The 21474-nt window shown below is 45.1% G+C and overlaps 1 protein-coding gene and 1 pseudogene across 5 annotated transcripts in view; one reads left to right on the top strand and one right to left on the bottom strand.

Moving 5' to 3' along the window:
- LOC147109759 (uncharacterized) overlaps positions 1-21474 on the bottom strand; it is a 1788622-nt pseudogene that overhangs the window by 708374 nt on the left and 1058774 nt on the right.
- Positions 1-21474, top strand: part of LOC147109761 (uncharacterized) — a 137427-nt gene that overhangs the window by 1039 nt on the left and 114914 nt on the right. For 2 of the 5 annotated variants that reach the window (XM_086003876.1, XM_086003880.1), the window contains exon 2: positions 14341-14483. The exons of 2 other annotated variants lie outside the window; for them this stretch is intronic. The gene's annotated coding sequence lies outside the window, so the exon portion shown is untranslated. Of the gene's footprint in view, positions 1-7419; positions 7488-14340; positions 14484-21474 lie in introns of all 5 variants that reach the window. One more of the 5 variants, XM_086003878.1, reaches the window with a different exon arrangement.

Raw genomic sequence — 21474 nt, 5'->3', positions numbered from 1 at the left:
ATGACTAGCTCAAGCTAGCTGTTCATAATGAAAACGTCTATTTATTTATGAACATAACAAATGGAACCGAATATCGGGCGGGTGTATCACTGGCAGCCGCTGGGACTCGGGCCAAGATAAACCCAGTCTGGCCCCTGGTCGCTCTGGGCGGCTGGGTCTGTGTGGCCGGCTTGGTGTAAGGAGAAGCGAGGATCAGGTTGTCCAGAGCCCATGGATGTGAAGTGTGGGCGGGATTGGGGGACTGGGACATGGACAGGAGAGGAGGGAAGAACAGGAGAAACAATTTAAACATAACAGAAATGAGATGGATGGAGGGAGGGAGGGAGGCTGCGATAAATAAAGGAATGGCTGGATAAATAAATGGATAACTAAATGGGTAAAGTGTAGAATGAGTCTACAATATGAAAAGATGGAATATTTCTCTCTGTTTTCAGACGTAACGTAACAAAATATATTTTCCAAAGGCTGCGGAATTTGCTTTGAATCCTTTTCCTACAACCTCGGTTCTGTGATAGAGAACCTGGAATGCAGTTCCTGCAGCTCCGATTTATGTAATAATCAGACTTTTCCAGTTAAGCTGAGACACACAGTAACCGATTGGGACACTCGGGTGAATCTGGTTAATATCTCTATATGGTATATCCTGTAACTCTAAAATCCTCCTGGAACATCGCACTGAGCTTCATTCTTTCTCTTCACAACACTTTGCGTCTCTGCAAAGTTAGGAATGATACAAATTCTTTTTCCTATTGTGCTTACCAAAGGGCGATATTAATGCAGATGAATGGATCCCTCTCCCATTTCCGACATCATGAAGCACTCGGAGATGGCCCTGGGTGCTGAAAGCACAGTGCAATTATGGTTTTCTACTGAAAGGTCTCCTCCTGTCCCCTTGCTTTTCTCACTGGGCTATTGCTTCATTTGGACTTGCAGCTATAAAACTACTGAAGTTCTATTTTTTATTTTGTATTAATTATTTTTATTTACATTAATATTAAGTTTTATTGGAGTTGGGCTAATTGGATCACTCTTTCAAAGAGCCAGCAGAGGCGCGATGGGCCGAATGGCCTACTTCTGTGCTGTGTCATTCTATGAGATTCTACCTCGCAGCAACGTCAGTGCCCCATTTCCCATGAGCACATCAGGCTCTTTATGGCATCTCGCGCTGAGAGTCAACTTAGTGTCAATTAGTGAGAAGTCTGAGGCAGATTTACGTTCTGGAATGGGACAGGTGTCTTTCCCTAGGAGGGTTACGGCCTGGGAGAGAACAGATTCTCCCCACATCAGGACTGGATCTGTTCCAGCCCAGATACCCGAGCTGGATCCAAATCCATTGCCCTGCATGAATCGCACTGCGTTGATTGGTCCTCAAGGTGTGCTTGTCATGGACCGATCTCAATTTCTATCAATCCCAGTGTGATTAAAATAAACCTGCTTCATTTAGGTGGAGAGAGTAGAGAAGCTGGGATGGTTCTCCTTCGAGCACAGAAGGTTAAGGGGAGATTTGATAAGCTGTTCAAAATTATGAGGGATAGAGTAGACAGGGTGACACTGCCTCCACTGGATGGAGGATCAGTAAGCAGAGGACACAGACTAAGATCATTTGCAAAAGAACCAGAGGAGAGATGAGGAGAATTGTTTTAGTAGCGAGTAGTTGTGATCTGTAACAGAAGAACATAACATAAGAAATAGGAGCAGGAGTAGGCCAATCGGCCCCTCGAGCCTGCTCCGCCATTTAATAAGATCATGGCTGATCTGACCCTAACCGCCAATCTACTATCACAGAACCAGCTCCTGAATCTAACAGAATTAGACACACGAAATAGGAGCAGGGTCAGGCTACACGGTCCCTGGGCCTGCTCTGCTACCCACAGGGCCATGACCGCTCCGAACCTAGACTCATGTCCAAATTCCTGCCCGCTCCCCATAACCCTTAATTCCCTTTACTTCAAGGAAACTGTCTATTTCTGTTTTAAATTTATGTAATGATGTAGCTTCTACAGCTTTTTGGGGCAGCATATTCCATGGACCTACCACCCTCTGAGTGAAGTAGTTCCTCCTCATCTCAGTTTTGAAAGAGCAGCCCCTTATTCTAAGACTATGCCCCCTAGTTCTAGTTTCACCCATCATCGGGAACATCCTCCCCGCATCCACCCGATCCAACCCCTTCACAATCTTATATGTTTCAATAAGATCGCCTCTCATTCTTCTGAACTCCAATGAGTAGAGTCCCAATCTACTCAACCTCTCCTCATATGTCCATCCCCTCATCCCCAGGATTAACCGAGTGAACCTTCTTTGTACTGACTCGAGAGCAAGTATGTCTTTTCTTAAGTATGGACACCAAAACTGTATGCAGTATTCCAGGTGCGGTCTCACCAATACCTTGTACAACTGAAGCAATACCTCCCTATTTTTATATTCTATCCCCCTAGCAATGAAAGCCAACATTCCATTGGCCTTCTTAATCACTTGCTGCACCTGCATACTAACCTTTTTGAGTTTCGTGCACCAGGACCCCCAGATCCCTTTGCACTTCAGTACTTTCCAGTTTCTTGCCATTAAGATAATAACTTGCTCTACGATTTTTCCTGCCAAAGTGCATAACCTCACACTTTCCAGTATTGTATTCCATCTGCCAAATCTCTGCCCACTTACTTAGCCTGTCTATGTCCCCTTGCAGGTTTTTTATGTCCTCCTCACTCACTACTTTCCCTCCCATCTTAGTATCATCTGCAAACTTTGATATGTTACACTCGGTCCCCTCCTCCAAATCGTTAATATAGATTGTAAAGAGTTGGGGACCCAGCACTGACCCCTGCGGAACACCACTAGTTAATGATTGCCAGTCTGAGAATGAACCATTTATCCCAGCTCTCTGCCTTCTGTTAGATAGCCAATCCTCTATCCATGCCAGAATATTACCCCCAATCCCGTGATTTTTTATCTTAAGCAATAATCTTTTGTGTGGCACCTTGTCAAATGCCTTTTGGAAGTCTAAATACACTACGTCCACTGGTTCCCCTTTATCCACCATATATGTTACTTCCTCAAAGAAGTCCAGCAAATTTGTCAAACATGACTACCCCTTCATCAAACCATGCTGACTTTGTCCTATTAAGTTATGATTATCCAAATGTCCTGTTACTGCCTCCTTAATAATGGACTCCAAAATTTTACCTACCACAGATGTTAGGCTAACCGGTCTATAGTTTCCAGCCTTCTGTCTACTGCCCTTTTTAAATAAGGGTGTTACATTAGCAGTTTTCCAGTCTGCCGGGACCTTTGCTGAGTCCAGGGAGTTTGGGGAAATTATTACTAATGCATCCACAATTCCTACCGCCACTTCCCTCAAGACCCTAGGATGTAAGCCATCAGGTCCAGGTGATTTATCCGCCTTGAGTCCCATTATTTTACCGAGTACCACTTCCGTAGTGATTTTGATCGTGTTTAGCTCCTCCCCCCCTATAGCCCCCTGTTTGTCCAGTGTTGGGATATTCTTAGTGTCTTCTATTGTAAAGACTGATACAAAATATTCATTCAGTGTTTTTGCCATCTCCATATTTCCCACCATTAATTTCCCGGTCTCATCCTCTAAGGAACCAACATTTACTTTAGTCACCCTTTTCTTTTTATATAACTATAAAAACTCTTACTATCTGTTTTTATATTTTTTGCTAATTTACTTTCATAATCTATCTTCCCTTTCTTAGTCAATCTTTTTGTTATTTTTTGCTGTCTTTTTAAGTTTTCCCAATCCTCTATCCTCCCACTAGATTTGGCTACCTTATATGCCCTTGTTTTTAGTCGAATACTATCCTTAATTTCTTTACTTAGCCATGGATGGCTGTATTTTCTTTTACACCCTTTTCTTCTCAGTGGAATATTTTTTTTTTGGAAGTTGTAAAATAACTCCTTAAATGTACACCACTGATCATGTATCATCTTACCCTTTAATCTATTTTCCCAATCCACTCTACTCAATTCCGCTCTCATACCTTCATAGTCTCCTTTATTCAAGCTTAGCACGCTTGTTTGAGATCCAACCTTCTCACCCTCTAATTGAATATGGAATTCAACCATGTTATGGTCACTCATTCCAAGGGGATCCTTTACTAGGACATTTTTAATTCATCCTGTCTCGTTACACAGGACCAGATCTAAGGTTGCTTGCCCCCTGGTCGGTTCAGTTACATACTGCTCAAGAAACCCATCCCTAATACATTCAATGAACTCATCCTCAAGGCAGCCCTGCCCAATTTGATTTGTCCAATTAATATGATAGTTAAAATCCCCCATAATTATAGATGTTCCCTTATTACAAGCCTCAACTATTTCCTGATTGATACTCCGTCCAACAGAGTTGCAACTGTTCGGAGGCCTATAGACTACGCCCACTAGTATTTTTTTCCCCTTATTATTCCTTATCTCCACCCAAACTGTTTCATTATCCCGATCCTTTGACCCAATATCATTTCTCTGTATTACAGTGATTCCTACCTTTATTAACATAGCCACCCCACCTCCTCTTCCTTCCTGCCTGTCCTTCCTGATCGTTAAATAACCTGGTATGTTTAATTCCCAGGCATTGTCACCCTGCAGCCATGTTTCTGTAATGGCCACAAGATCATACCCATATGTAATTATTTGTGCCATTAACTCGTCTGTTTTGTTACGAATGCTACGTGCATTCAGATAGAGAACTTTCAAATATGTTTTGTGACACTTAGTTCCTGCTTATGCCCTTTTTATTACTTTACCTTTTACTCCATACCTTCTGCCCCTTCCTGACATGCTCTGGTTTTTAATTTCCCCACTGCTACCTAAGTCTATGACCTTCTCTGGTGTCATTTTTATTATTTGCTCTCTAGGAACCTCCCCCCCCCACTAGTTAGTTTAAAGCCCTCTCTACAGCCCTAGTTATATGATCCGCCAGGACTCTAGTCCCAGCACTGGCCAAGTGAAGCCCGTCCCAACGGAACAGCTCCCTCCTGCCCCAGTACTGGTGCCAGTGTCCCAGAAAGCAAAACCCATTTCTCCCACACCAGTCTTTGAGCCACGCATTTAACTCTCTAATTTTATTTGTCCTAGCCAAATTCACTCGTGGCTCAGGTAATAATCCAGAGATTATTACCCTTGAGGTTCTGTTTTTTAATTTGACCCCTAGCTGCTCATACTCCTTTAACAGAACCGGCTTCCTAGTCCTATCTACGTTGTTTGTACCAACATGGACCATGACAACTGGATCCACCCCCTCCCACTGTAAGTTTCTTTCCAGCCCAAAGGAGATGTCCTTAACCCTGGCACCGGGTAGGCAACACAGCCTTCGGGACTCTCGCTCTCGGCTGCAGAGAACTCTATCTATCCCCCTAATAATACTATCCCCTACCACTACAACATTTCTATTTACTCCCCCATCTTGAATGGCCCCCCGTTCCACGGTGCTGTGGCCAGGTTGCTCATCCTCCCTGCAGTCCCTGCTCCCGTCCCCACAGGGAGTAAGAACCTCGAACCTGTTGGACAAGAGCAAGGGCTGCGGCTCCTCCAGCTCTACCTCCTGGATCCCCGTACCTGCCTCACTCGTAGTCACACCGTCCTGTCCCTGACCATGGGCTACATCTGAATTAATTAACTTCATAGGTGTGACCACCTCCTGATACACAGATTCCAGGTACTTCACCACCTCCCTGATGTGTCACAGTGTCTGAAGCTCAGACTCCAGCTCATCAACACGGAGCTGGAGTTCCTGTAGCAGCAGACACTTGTCACAGACGTAATCACCGTGAGCCTCAATGGGGTCTACCGGCTCCCACATCTCGCATTTAAATTAAATCAATCCCTCTAATTACACCAGTTAAATGGTTTACCAACAGTCACTCTGCGCCAGAAAGGCCTTATTAACTACAACCCACAGAGTTAAAGTTTGAAAAGAGCACCTAACACCCCACTTACCCTAACTCACACTTACCCAAACTCACAGCACTCTCTGATGCCTGAAAGGGTGGTGGAAGCAGATTCAACAGTAACTTTTGAAACATAGAAACATAGAAGATAGGAGCAGGAGTAGGCCATTCGACCCCTCGAGCCTGCTCCGCCATTCAATGCAATCATGGCTGATCATCCAAATTCAGTACCCTGTCCCTGCCTTCTCCCCATATCCCTTGATCCCTTTAGCCTTAAGAAATATATCTAACTCCTTCTTGAATATATTTAATGAATTGGCCTCTACTGCCTTCTGTGGTAGAGAATTCCACAGGTTCACCACTCTCTGGGTGAAGAAATTCTTCCTCATTTGTGTCCTAAATGGCTTACCCCGTATCCTTAGACTGTAACCCTTGATTCTGGACTCCCCGACCATCGGGAACATCGTTCCTGCATCTAGTCTGTCCAGTCCTGTCAGAATTTTATAAGTTTCAATGAGATCCCCTCTCATTCTTCTAAACTCCAGCGAGTATAAGCCCAATTGAAACAATCTCTCCTCATATGTCTTTCCTGCCATCCCAGGTATCAGCCTGGTGAATCTTCGCTGAACTCCTTCCATGGCAAGAACATCCTTCCTCAGATAAGACGACCAAAACTGCACAGAATACTCAAGATGTGGTCTCACCAAGGCCCTGTACAACTGCAGCAAGACATCCTTGTTCCTGTACTCAAACCCTCTCGCTATGAAGGCCAACATACCATTTGCCTTCTTAACCGCCTGCTGCACCTGCATGCTTACCTTCAGCGACTGGTGCACAAGGACACCCAGGTCTCGTTGCACTTCCCCTTCTCCCAATCTATTGCCATTCAGATAATCTGCTTTCCTGTTTTTGACACCAAAGTGGATAACCTCGCATTTATCCACGTTATATTGCATCTGCCATGCTTCTGCCTAATCACCCAACCTGTCCAAATCATCCTGGAGTTTCTCGGCATCCTCCTCACAGCACACACACCCACCCAGCTTTGTGTCATCTGCAAACTTGGAGATATTACATCTAGTTCCCTTGTCTAGATCATTAAAATATATTGTGAATAGCTGGGGTCCAAGGACCAATCCCTGTGCTACCCCACTAGTCACTGCCTGCCAATCGGAAAAAGAGGGAATTGGATAAATCCTGAAAAGGAAAAAAATCAGAGCTATGGGGAAAGAGCAGGTGGAGTGGGATTATTTGGATAGCTCTTTAAAAAAGCCAGCATAGGCATGATGGGCCGAATGGCCTCTTTCAGATCTGTGTGATTCTATGTAGCTACTCATTAATTGATTCATTATTAATGGCATTTAAAAAGTCAATGGATCTGGAGAATCTTCATCTCCAGCTCAATACTTTTGGGTTCCTTAATATTCTGTGTTCATCTTTCAGTAAAAAATCCCCCTCCCAATAGCCTAGAGTGCTTTGGATGTTATAATGATTAACCTGAAACCTGTGCCAACAGTTCGCGCATCGTGAAATGTGTCAGAAATCAGGATCGCTGCATCAATGCTTCTTCTACACAGCCATTTCGTAAGTTTAACTGGTAATATGTCATGGTAACAGCGTGAACTGTTTCATTGATGTTGGGGGAGATTCCTCATTTGCTGAAAGGGATCTCACAGTGAGATGAATGTAAATCAACTTCAGGTGGGATCTCCATGTCAGTCGCACAATGTTATTTCAGGTGTAGTTGTAGGATGGAGGGAATGATGAACCAAAGACCATTGGAGGACTGTTCGACAAAGAGCGACAAGTGAATTCTGCCCCCTTGAATTCTACTTCATTAAATTGTCCGGAGATTAGCCCTTCCCCATCTAACATTAATAAATATCTAAAATTTAGCTTGCGGCTGATCCATCTCTCATTACCCAGTCCATTGCACATTACCAGTCCCACAAACAAACCAGTCATAGCACGGGCAGAGTACACGACTGAGTGAATTAGATAACCTTGTCCCGCTGAGGCTCATCAGAGATAAAGATATGCACTGAAAAATTGAAACTAATATTGCTTTGTTAACACATCCATTAAAACATAATTAATGCACACATATATAAATATCCCACAGTATGTGTGTATGTATATATCACAGGGTGTATATGTACACAAAAGCAAGGCCAGTATTTCTTGCCCATCCCTAATTGCCCTTGAGAAGGTGGTGTTGAGCTGCCTTCTTGAACCGCTGCAGTCCGTGTGCTAAAGGTGATCCCACAGTGCTGTTAGGGAGGGAGTTCTGGATTTTGACTCAGCGTCCATGAAGGAACAGCGATATATTTCAAAGTCAGGATGGTGTGTAACTTGGAGGGGATCTAGCAGGTGATGGTGTTCCCATGCTCCTGCTGCCCTTGTCCTTCTAGATGGTAGAGGTCGCAGGTTTGGGAGGTGCTGCCGAAGAAGCCTTGGCGAGTTGCTGCACTGCATCTTGTAGATGGTACAAACTGCAGCCACAGTACGCTGGTGGTGAAGGGAGTGAAAGTTTAAGGTGGTGGACTGGGTGCCAATCAAGCGGGCTGCTTTATCCTGGATGGTGTCGAGTTTTGTGAGTGTTGTTTGAGCTGCACTCATCCAGGCAAGTGGAGAGTATTCCATTACATTCCTAACTTGTGCCTTGTAGATGGTGGAAAGGCTTTGGGGAGTCAGGAGGTCAGACACTTGCCGCAGAATTCCCAGCCTCTGACCTGCTCTGGTAGCCACAGTATTTATGTGGCTGGTCCAGTTAAGTGTCTGGTCAATGGTGACCCCCAGGATGTTGATGTAATGGGAATCAGTGATGGTATAGCCATTGAATGTCAAGGGCCGCTGGTTAGACTCTTGTTGGAGATTGCCTGGCAGTCATTGCCTGGCAGTTGTGTGGTATGAATGTTGCTTGCCATTTATCAGCCCAAGCCTGGATGTCGTCCAGGTCTTGTTGCATATGGACACTGACTGCTTCATTATCTGCGATTGGAACTGAACATTGTGCAGTCATCAGCGAACATCCCCACTTCTGACATTATGATGGAGGGAAGGTCATTGATGAAGCAGCTGAAGGCGGTTGGGCCTAGGACACTGCCCTGAAGCAGCTTCTTATGGATGAGAAATTCATATATTTACCGCCACCTGTTAGCACCAGCGATTCTCGAGAAAATGGCGGTCGCTGCTCTTGTTCCAGCTGGAGGTGGTCCCCACGGCGGCCACCATATTCATGGTGCCCTTTGAACTGCTGGTAACCGGCAGCGACCTGTAAAAAAAAATTGCAGGGTGGTGAATTAACGTCACCTGCATGAACTTCAACCCTAGCGCTCAATTCAGCGCTGGGTCCTAGGCATGGCAGGTTAACCTGGCCTGCAAGCAGGCTGACAGACGCTGGCAGGGGCAATATCTGCAGCTGTGAAAGGGACACATACATCAATTGGGTGAGTTTGAAGGGCTTGGAATGTTTTTTAATTTATTGTAGTGGTGGCTTGCTGCAATATAGGTGAAAAGATTTTTCAGTGTTTTGGGAGTGCTGCTGGACGCGTGCAAGGGCTCAGATGGTAAGTGAACGCCTTTGAAAAGACAGAACATGCTGCAAATACTCAGCAGGTCGTGCTACATCCATGGAGTTCACATCTTAGGTCAACATGCTGCCTGACCAACTGAGTATTTGCAGCATCTTATGCTGTCATTTCACATTTACAGCATCTGCTTGCAATGGGAAGAGGAGGAAGCTGAAGAGGAGGAATTAGATGGAAAGATGCATCCTAGACAGTCCCTTTATGGCCGGGAAATCCGGGATGTAATCATCCACCTGCGGTCCCACTGGTTGGACAGGCTACCTCTTCTTGTTGACCCACTAGCAGGGCAGGCTGCATTTCCTGGGTGGGTGAAATGAGGAAGACAGAAGGGTAGAGTTGTGCTGACGGGAGGGTCTGGTTAATAGTCAGGGTCAGGATGGTGAGACTGCAGCTCAGGCAGGTAAGGGGAGCCCAGGTGCAGTACTGGAGGAGCCTCAGCCTTTGCCCTTGGCCAACAGGTGTGAGGTTCTTGCTGCCTGTGTGGATGAAGGAAAAGCCTGCAGGATGGATGAGCAAGCTGACCATGGCACCATGGTGCAGGAGGCCATTCAAATGGGGGGAGTGAAAAGGAATGTAGTTGCGGTAGGGGACAGTATAGTCAGGGGGATAGATACTGTTCTCTGCAGCCGTGACCGAGCGCACCGAAGGTTGTGTTGCCTGTCCAGTGCCAGGATTAAAGACATCTCCTCATGGCTGGTGAAGAACTTGGAGTGGGAGGGTGAGGATCCAGTTGTCGTGGTCCACATAGGAACCAACGATATAGGTAGAACTAGGAATGAGGTTCTGCTGAGGCATTTTGAGGAGCTAGGAGCCAAAGTAAAAATCAGAATCTCGAAGGTAATAATCTCTGGAATGTTACCTGAGTCACGCGCAAATTGTCATAAGGACAAACAGATTAGAGGTTTAAATGCATGGCTCAAAGAATGGTGTGGGAGGAAGGGGTTTCGGTTCATGGGACATTGGCACCAGTTCTGGGGAAAGATGGAGCTGTTCCATTGGGGCGGGCTTCACTTCAACCAGGCTGCGACCAGTGTCCCGGAGAACCGAATAACTAGGGCAGTAGACAGGGCTTTAAACTAATAAAGCGGGGGGGTTAGCGGGAGGATTCAGGAAATAGTAAATTTAAAAGCAGTGAGGGAAATGTCAAGGCCCTAGAGCATCGTAGAGGTTTGGGTAAAAATAAACAGTGTCAGGAAGGGACAGAGAGTAATAAGACAGAGAGTAACAAAGGTAATAAGGCATCAGTGACTAAGGTGACATCAGGGAAAAAGAGAAGTAAGTCAAAGCTAAAGGCACTATATCTGAATGTGTGAAGCATTCACAACAAAATAGATGAATTAATAGCACAGATAGAAATGAACAGGTTTGATCTAATAGTCATAACGGAGATGTGGTTGCAAAGTGGCCGTGGTTGGAAACTAAATATTCCAGGATACATAACTTTTGGAAGGGATAGGCAAAACGGAAAAGGAGGAAGGGTAGCCCTGATAATAAAGGATGGGAAAAAGACAGTAGAGAGTAATGATCTTAGCTCTGAAAATTAAGAAATAGAATCAGTTTGGGTGGAGCTAAGAAACAGCACGGGGCAGAATACATTGGTGGGAGTTGTTTATAGGCCCCCAAATAATAGCTGTAATGTAGGGCAGAGTAGGATTTTAGAATTCAGCAAAGGAGGACCAAGAAATTGATAAAGAAAGGGAAAATAGAATATGAGAGTTATCTAGGGAGAGACATAAAAACAGATTGTAAAAGCTTCTATAGGTATGTAAAAAGGAAAAGATTAGTGAAAGTAAATGTGGGTCCCTTACAGACTGAGACAGGAGAATTAAAATGGGGAATAAGGGAATGGCAGAGAAATTAAACAAATACTGTGGGATGGATTTTACCAGCCCTGTGGAGGCGGGTTGGAGGTGGGACTGCTGGGAAAATGGGAAAAATTGGGAAAGGGTCCCAACCCCACTCCCAACTCACCTCCGAACCATCTTCCCGGGAGGCAGGTCCCCGACTCGCACAGGAACCCATTTCCTAGAGATGGGAAAGGGATTAGAGCCAATTAATGCCTGGGTCAGCAAGGCGAGCTGTGGGTCTGCTGCAGTGTAAGTTTGCAAATGACAGCTGCAGAGGTAGTGTGATGGATGCAATGGTGCACAGGTACGTATGACAGGTGAGAGAATGTAGTGAGAAATATTTTTATTCTGTTTATATGTATCTGCAGGTGACACGATTTGATGTTTCTGTGAAGCCTCATCCGATCGGCAGAATTGACAGGTGGCTTCTGCAATCTCACATGTAGCTGCCATCTGTTTTCTCCTAAGGAGAGAGTCATTGGTGTACCTGGATGCAAGGGCTCACTTTTGGACAGTGATTGTCAGTGTTTGACAGCAACTCAATGCTGTCAAACACTGTCAAATCATCCGTCAAACAAATTATGGGGCCTGTCACTTTAAGAAAACCGGCAGATAAAGTGTCATCCACTGACGTCATCTGACACCGGCTTTCCCTTAATTGACCGGCAAGCCCAAAGGGCGGGCTTAACAAGGCCAATCAGGGGAAAATAGGTCAGGTCATCAGACATCGCTGGGGGCAGGACTAGAGCCCGGAAACCAACAGTCCTGCCCACAACACACCTCCACACGTAAGATCCCAGCCTTTGTGTCTGTCTTCACGGAAAAAGTCGCAAAAAACATCCTGGAAATAGTGGAGAACCAAGGGTCTAGCGAGAATGAGGAACTGAAAGATATTAGTATTTGTAAAAAAGTAGTACTGGAGAAATTAATGGGAGTGAAATTTGATAAATCCCCTGGACCTGATGGCCTGCATCCTATTGTTTTGATAGAGTTGGCGATAGAGATAGTGGATGCATTGGTTGTCATTTTCCAAAATTCCATAGATTCTCGAATGGTTACCTCGGATTGGAAGGTAGCAAATGTAACCCCACAATTTATGAAAGGAGGGAGAGAGAAAACGGGGAACTACAGACCAGTTAGCCTGATATCAATAGTAGGGAAAATGCTAGAATCTATTATTAAGGACGTGGTAACAGGGCACTTAGAAAATAATAATAGGATTGGGCAGAGTCAACGTGGATTTATGAAAGGGAAATCATGTTTGACAAATCTGTTAGACTTTTCTGAGGTTGTAATTAACAGAATAGATAAGGGGGAACCAGTGGATGTGGTGTATTTGGATTTTCAGAAGGCATTCGATAAGGTGCCACACAAGAGGTTATTAAACAAAATTAATGCTCATGGGATTGGGGGAAATATACTAGCATGGATTGAGGATTGGTTAATGGACAGGAAACAGAGAGTAGGAATATACGGGTAATTTTCGGGTTGACAGGCTGTAACTAGTGGGGTACCACAAGGATCAGTGCTTGGGCCTCTGCTATTCACAATCTACATCAATGATTTGATGAGGGGACCAAATGTAATATATCCAAGTTTGCTGATGATACAAAGCTGGGTTGGAATGTAAGTTGTGAGGAGGATGCAAGGAGGTTTCAAGGGGATATAGGCAGGCCAAGTGAATGGGCAAGAACATGGCAAATGGAATATAATGTGGAGAATGGTGAAGTTATCCACTTTGGTAGGAAAAATAGCAAATCAGAGTACAGGAAACTCTCGTTTAAATGGTGAGAGATTGGGAAATGTTGGTGTTCAGAGGGACCTGGGTGTCCTTGTACACGAATCACTGAAAGTTAACATGCAGGTACAACAAGCAATTAGGAAAGCAAATGGTATATTGGCCTTTATTATAAGAGGATTTGAGTACAAGAGCAAAGATGTCTTACTACAATTATAAAAGACTCTGGTGAGAGCACACCTGGAGTATTGTGTACAGTTTTGGTCTCCTTACCTAAGGAAGGATATACTTGCCATTGAGGGAGTGCTACGAAGGTTCACCAGACTGGTTCCTGGGATGGGGGGATTGTCCTATGAGGAGAGATTGAGTAGAATAGGCTTAAATTTAAGTGCCCCTCACTGCCCACAATGCATTCCGAGCGTCACAGCCTCGCACACAGACGCTCGGGGAAGCAGCAATGCCGCACCAGCACATCCAATTGGTCCCGGATCCCTCGTGCAATGCCACCAGAACGGCGGGGGTCCTAAGGTTAGCGCTGCTCCTAAGGTTAGCGCTGCGCCACCTAACTTCATGTCCACACACCCCCCCACACCAATTTAGGTCGGTTAGAGCTGCGGCCATTTCGGGCGGCCGTTAACGTCAGTTGGCAGTGACACCGAATGCTGGCGATCAGCAATTTTTCCCCTATAATTTCATGATATCCCACAGTGTGTGTTATATATACATATTTATTATATATGTGACAGTGTGTGTGTAATGATATATAAATATCCCACATTGTGTGTAAGTACATAAATATCACACATGTATACATATATGTATCTCACGGTGTGTATATATGTAAATATATATCCCACATTATATATATATATATATGTTATCAGTGATCTCAGCAATTCACCTCCAGGTTACTGGCCTCTCTGGGGTCAGAAATCCATTGTTCTGCTATACTAGGAGCAGGGCTGTCCTGTAAGTTTGTATCCAGTTGGACATGAGTAGAAACCTGGACAAATTTATTTCAGGTGGGGGGTTTGCGCGGAGTAATGAGGGGTGACTCATCCTGTAAGTTTGTACCGGACCTGAACTCCAATCCCAGTCATTGGAGTTTGTGTTAAAATAAGTAAATGTTTCAGTTGTGTGCTTGGATAATGTGCAGCATCTATAACCACAATTCCACAGGGGCGGTGTGGTGAGTCGATGCTCTATTACACACTATTATACAACAGACCTACTATAAATGACCTGTGTCTTTCTGTTACCAGCACCTGCTCCATTGAAATTCATCAAAGGTTGTGTATCCAAGAACAAATGCGAATTCGCTAGCCAACTAATGCGAGGCTTGCAATCGCTCCTAACCCCACCTGTTGTAAGGGCAACCTGTGCAACATGGGCACGAGGCTTCCAGGTAACAATAATGGGCACGGATACAAGGCCCACATTTACAATAGCCTGTTATTTAGTGAGAATCTCCGTAGTGTGGGTCAATTGACCGACCCACCAACCGCTATCCCACTAACCCCTGTGCCAACTAACACAAGACCCAAAATCACTGTCCCACCCACAGGTATCAACAACGCCCGTCCCACCCAGCTTTCGCAACAACCCCTGTACCGCTAACCCCCAATTCCGCCCAGCAATCCTGACACACACCCCTGACCCCACCACGCTTCTCCACTCACACCCGCAACCCCACTCCTGACCTCCATCCCCTGACCCCACCACCCTTGTCCACTCACACCCACACCCCCACTCCTGTCCTCCCACGCCTGTCCCACCACCACAGTCCCCACACCCGACTCCCCAATCTTTCCCCAGCCCTGTATCCCAGTGGAACGAACATACTCACTGCAGATTTATTGTTTGACATTTATATTATGTGCAATAGTGGACATGATCAAGGTGCCGAATTTGGGCCAACTAAGTGGCGCTGGATTGAGAAATAAACTCCCAATGTGGGCACTGGATTCAGAAATACACCCCCAATGTGGGCACTGGATTGTGAGATAAACCCACAATGTGGGCACTGGAATGAAAATAAACCAGAATGTGGGCACTGGGTTGAGAAATAAACCCGCAACGTGGGCACCGGATTGAGCAACAAAGCCACAATGTGGGCACTGGATTCAAAAATAAACCTCCAATGTGGGCACTGGATTCAGTAATAAACCCCCAATGTGGGCAATGGATTGAGAAATAAACCCCCAATGTGGGCACTGGATTGAGAAATAAACCCCCAATGCGGGCACTGGATTGCGAAATAAACCCCCAATGTGGGCACTGGATTGAGAAATACACCCCCAATGTGGGCACTGGATTGGGAATTAAACCCCCAATGTGGGCACTGGATTGGGAAATAAACCCCCAATGTGGGCACTGGATTGAAAAATACACCTCCAATGTGGGCACTGGATTGAGAAATACACCCCAATGTGGGCACTGGATTCAGAAATAAACCCCCAATGTGGGCACTGGATTCAGAAATACACCCCCAATGTGGGCACTGGATTGAGAAACAAACCCCGAATGTGGGCACTGGATTGGAGATAAACCCCCAATGTGGGCACTGGATTGAAATATAATCACCCAATGTGGGCACTGGATTCAGAAATAAACCCCGAATGTGGGCACTGGATTGGAGATAAATCCCAATGTGGGCACTGGATTGAAATATAATCACCCAATGTGGGCACTGGATTCAGAAATAAATCCCCATATGTGGGCACTGTTTTCAGAAATTCTCCCCTTATGTGAGCACTGGATTGACAAATAAACCCCCAATGTGGGCACTGGATTCAGAAATAAACCTCGAATGTGGGCACTGGATTGGAGATAAACCCCCAATGTGGGCACTGGATTGAAATATAATCACCCAATGTGGGCACTGGATTCAGAAATAAACCCCAAATGTGGGCACTGTTTTCAGAAATTCTCCCCTTAAGTGAGCATTGGATTGACAAATAAACCCCCAATGTGGGCACTGGATTCAGAAATAAACCCCCAATGTGGACACTGGATTCAGAAATAAACCCCCAATGTGGGCACTGGATTGAAAAATACACCCCCAATGTGGGCACTGGATAGAGAAATAAACCCCCAATGTGGGCACTGGATTGAGAAATAAACCCCCAATGTGGGCACTGGATTGAGAAATAAACCCCCAATGTGGACACTGGATTGAGAAATAAACACCCAATGTGGGCACTGGATTCAGAAATAAACCCCAAAATTGGGCACTGGATTCAGAAATAAACACCCAATGTGGGCACTGCATTAAGAAATAAACCCCCAATGTGGCACTGGATTGTGAAATAAGCCCACAATGTGGGCACTAGATTGAGAAATAAACCCCCAATTTGGGCACTGGATTCAGAAATAAACACCCAATGTGGGCACTGGATTAAGAAATAAATCCACAATGTGGGCACTGGATTGAGAAATAATCCCCCAATTTGGGCACTGGATTCAGAAATAAACACCCAATGTGGGCGCTGGATTAAGAAATAAACCCCCAATGTGGGCACTGGATTGAGAAATAAACCCCCAATGTGGGCACTGGATTGAGAAATAAACCCCCAATTTGGGCACTGGATTCGGAAATAAACCCCCAATTTGGACACTGGATTCAGAAATAAACCCCCAATGTGGGCACGGGATTGAGAATTAAACCCCCAATGTGGGCACTGGATTGAGAAATAAACCCCCAATGTGGACACTGGATTGAGAAATAAACACCCAATGTGGGCACTGGATTCAGAAATAAACCCCAAATTTGGGCACTGGATTCAGAAATAAACACCCAATGTGCGCACTGGATTAAGAAATAAACCCCAAATGTGGGCACTGGATTGAGAAATAAACCCCCAATGTGGGCACTGGATAGAGAAATAAACCCCCAATGTGGGCACTGGATTGAGAAATAAACCCCCAATGTGGGCACTGGATTGAGAAATAAACCCCCAATGTGGACACTGGATTGAGAAATAAACACCCAATGTGGGCACTGGATTCAGAAATAAACCCCAAATTTGGGCACTGGATTCAGAAATAAACACCCAATGTGCGCACTGGATTAAGAAATAAACCCCAAATGTGGGCACTGGATTGAGAAATAAACCCCCAATGTGGGCACTGGATTGAGAGATAAACCCACAATGTGGGCACTGGAATGAAAATAAACCAGAATGTGGGCACTGGGTTGAGAAATAAACCCGCAACGTGGGCACCGGATTGAGCAACAAAGCCACAATGTGGGCACTGGATTCAAAAATAAACCTCCAATGTGGGCACTGGATTCAGTAATAAACCCCCAATGTGGGCAATGGATTGAGAAATAAACCCCCAATGTGGGCACTGGATTGAGAAATAAACCCCCAATGCGGGCACTGGATTGCGAAATAAACCCCCAATGTGGGCACTGGATTGAGAAATACACCCCCAATGTGGGCACTGGATTGGGAATTAAACCCCCAATGTGGGCACTGGATTGGGAAATAAACCCCCAATGTGGGCACTGGATTGAAAAATACACCTCCAATGTGGGCACTGGATTGAGAAATACACCCCAATGTGGGCACTGGATTCAGAAATAAACCCCCAATGTGGGCACTGGATTCAGAAATACACCCCCAATGTGGGCACTGGATTGAGAAACAAACCCCGAATGTGGGCACTGGATTGGAGATAAACCCCCAATGTGGGCACTGGATTGAAATATAATCACCCAATGTGGGCACTGGATTCAGAAATAAACCCCGAATGTGGGCACTGGATTGGAGATAAATCCCAATGTGGGCACTGGATTGAAATATAATCACCCAATGTGGGCACTGGATTCAGAAATAAATCCCCATATGTGGGCACTGTTTTCAGAAATTCTCCCCTTATGTGAGCACTGGATTGACAAATAAACCCCCAATGTGGGCACTGGATTCAGAAATAAACCTCGAATGTGGGCACTGGATTGGAGATAAACCCCCAATGTGGGCACTGGATTGAAATATAATCACCCAATGTGGGCACTGGATTCAGAAATAAACCCCAAATGTGGGCACTGTTTTCAGAAATTCTCCCCTTAAGTGAGCATTGGATTGACAAATAAACCCCCAATGTGGGCACTGGATTCAGAAATAAACCCCCAATGTGGACACTGGATTCAGAAATAAACCCCCAATGTGGGCACTGGATTGAAAAATACACCCCCAATGTGGGCACTGGATAGAGAAATAAACCCCCAATGTGGGCACTGGATTGAGAAATAAACCCCCAATGTGGGCACTGGATTGAGAAATAAACCCCCAATGTGGACACTGGATTGAGAAATAAACACCCAATGTGGGCACTGGATTCAGAAATAAACCCCAAAATTGGGCACTGGATTCAGAAATAAACACCCAATGTGGGCACTGCATTAAGAAATAAACCCCCAATGTGGCACTGGATTGTGAAATAAGCCCACAATGTGGGCACTAGATTGAGAAATAAACCCCCAATTTGGGCACTGGATTCAGAAATAAACACCCAATGTGGGCACTGGATTAAGAAATAAATCCACAATGTGGGCACTGGATTGAGAAATAATCCCCCAATTTGGGCACTGGATTCAGAAATAAACACCCAATGTGGGCGCTGGATTAAGAAATAAACCCCCAATGTGGGCACTGGATTGAGAAATAAACCCCCAATGTGGGCACTGGATTGAGAAATAAACCCCCAATTTGGGCACTGGATTCGGAAATAAACCCCCAATTTGGACACTGGATTCAGAAATAAACCCCCAATGTGGGCACGGGATTGAGAATTAAACCCCCAATGTGGGCACTGGATTGAGAAATAAACCCCCAATGTGGACACTGGATTGAGAAATAAACACCCAATGTGGGCACTGGATTCAGAAATAAACCCCAAATTTGGGCACTGGATTCAGAAATAAACACCCAATGTGCGCACTGGATTAAGAAATAAACCCCAAATGTGGGCACTGGATTGAGAAATAAACCCCCAATGTGGGCACTGGATAGAGAAATAAACCCCCAATGTGGGCACTGGATTGAGAAATAAACCCCCAATGTGGGCACTGGATTGAGAAATAAACCCCCAATGTGGACACTGGATTGAGAAATAAACACCCAATGTGGGCACTGGATTCAGAAATAAACCCCAAATTTGGGCACTGGATTCAGAAATAAACACCCAATGTGCGCACTGGATTAAGAAATAAACCCCAAATGTGGGCACTGGATTGAGAAATAAACCCCCAATGTGGGCACTGGATTGAGAAATAAACCCCCAATGTGGGCACTGGATTGAGAAATAAACCCTCTGTGGGCACTGGATTGAGAAATACACCCCCAATGTGGGCATTTGAATTCAGAAATAAACCCCCAATGTGGGCACTGGATTGAGAAATAAACCCCCAATGTGGGCACTGGATTGAAATATAATCACCCAATGTGGGCATTGGATTCAGAAATAAACCCCAAATGTGGGCACTGTTTTCAGAAATTCTCACCTTATGTGAGCACTGGATTAACAAATAAACCCCAATGTGGGCACTGGATTTAGAAATAAACCCTCAATGTGGGCACTGGATTCAGAAATAAACCCCCACTGTGGGCACTGGATTCAGAAATAATCCCCCAATGTGGGCACTGGATTGAGAAATAAACCCCCAATGTGGGCACTGGATTGAGAAATAAACCCCAATGTGGGCACTGGATTTAGAAATAAACCCTCAATGTGGGCACTGGATTCAGAAATAAACCCCCACTGTGGGCACTGGATTCAGAAATAATCCCCCAATGTGGGCACTGGATTGAGAAATAAACCCCCAATTTGGGCTCCGGATTCAGAAATAAACACCCAATGTGGGCACTTGATTAAGAAATAAAACCCAATGTGGGCACTGGATTGAGAAATAAACCCCCAATGTGGGCACTGGATTGAGAAATAAACCCCCAATTTGGGCACTGGATTCAGAAATAAACCCCCAATTTGGGCACTGAATTCAGATATAAACACGCAAAATGGGCACTGGATTAAGAAATAAACCCCCAATGTGGGCACTGGATTGAGAAATAAACCCCCAATGTGGGCAATGGATTGAGAAATAAAATCCCAATGTGGGCACTGGATTGAGAAATTAACCCTCTATGTGGGCACTGGATTCAGAAATATACCCCCTATGGGGGCACGGGGTTGAGAAATAAATCTCCAATGTGGGCACTAGATTCAGACAAAAAAAAACAATGTGGGCACGGGGTTGAGGAATAAATCCCCAATGTGGGCACTGGATTCAGAAATAAACCCCCAATGTGGGCACTGGATTGGAGATAAACCCCCAATGTGGGCACTGGATTGAAATATAATCACCCAATGTGGGCACTGGATTGAGAAATAAACCCCCAATTTGGGCACTGGATTCAGAAATAAACACCCAATGTGGGCACTGCATTAAGAAATAAACCCCCAATGTGGCACTGGATTGTGAAATAAGCCCACAATGTGGGCACTAGATTGAGAAATAAACCCCCAATTTGGGCACTGGATTCAGAAATAAACACCCAATGTGGGCACTGGATTAAGAAATAAATCCCCAATGTGGGCACTGGATTGAGAAATAATCCCCCAATTTGGGCACTGGATTCAGAAATAAACACCCAATGTGGGCGCTGGATTAAGAAATAAACCCCCAATGTGGGCACTGGATTGAGAAATAAACCCCCAATGTGGGCACTGGATTGAGAAATAAACCCCCAATTTGGGCACTGGATTCGGAAATAAACCCCCAATTTGGACACTGGATTCAGAAATAAACCCCCAATGTGGGCACGGGATTGAGAATTAAACCCCCAATGTGGGCACTGGATTGAGATATAAACCCCCAATGTGGGCACTGGATTGAGAAATAAATCCTCATTGTGGGCACTGGATTGAGAAATAAACCCTCTGTGTGGGCACTGGTTTGAGAAACACACCCCCAATGTGGGCACTGGATTCAGAAATAAACCCCCAATGTGAGCACTGGATTGAGAAATAAACCCTCTATGTGGGCACTGGATTCAGAAATAAACCCCCAATGTGGGCACTGGATTGAGAAATGAATCCCCAATTGTGGGCACTGGATTGAGAAATACACCCCCAATGTGGGCACTGGATTGAGAAATAAAACACCAATGTGGGCACTGGATTGAGAAATAAATCCCCAATGTGGGCACTGGATTGAGAAATACACCCCCAGTGTGGGCACTGGATTGAGAAATAAACCCCAATGTTGACACTGGATTCAGAAATAAACCCCCAATGTGGGCACTGGATTGAGAAATAAATCCCCAATGTGGGCACTGGATTCAGAAATATATCCTCAATGTGGGCATTGGATTCAGAAATAAACCCCCAAT

Source organism: Somniosus microcephalus, chromosome 12 (assembly GCF_052327205.1).
Source record: "Somniosus microcephalus isolate GS21.2 chromosome 12, FLI_Smic_1.0, whole genome shotgun sequence".
NCBI lineage: Eukaryota > Metazoa > Chordata > Chondrichthyes > Squaliformes > Somniosidae > Somniosus > Somniosus microcephalus.
The sequence above is the reverse complement of the archived record's forward strand: the minus strand, read 5'-3'. Positions and strand labels throughout refer to the sequence as shown.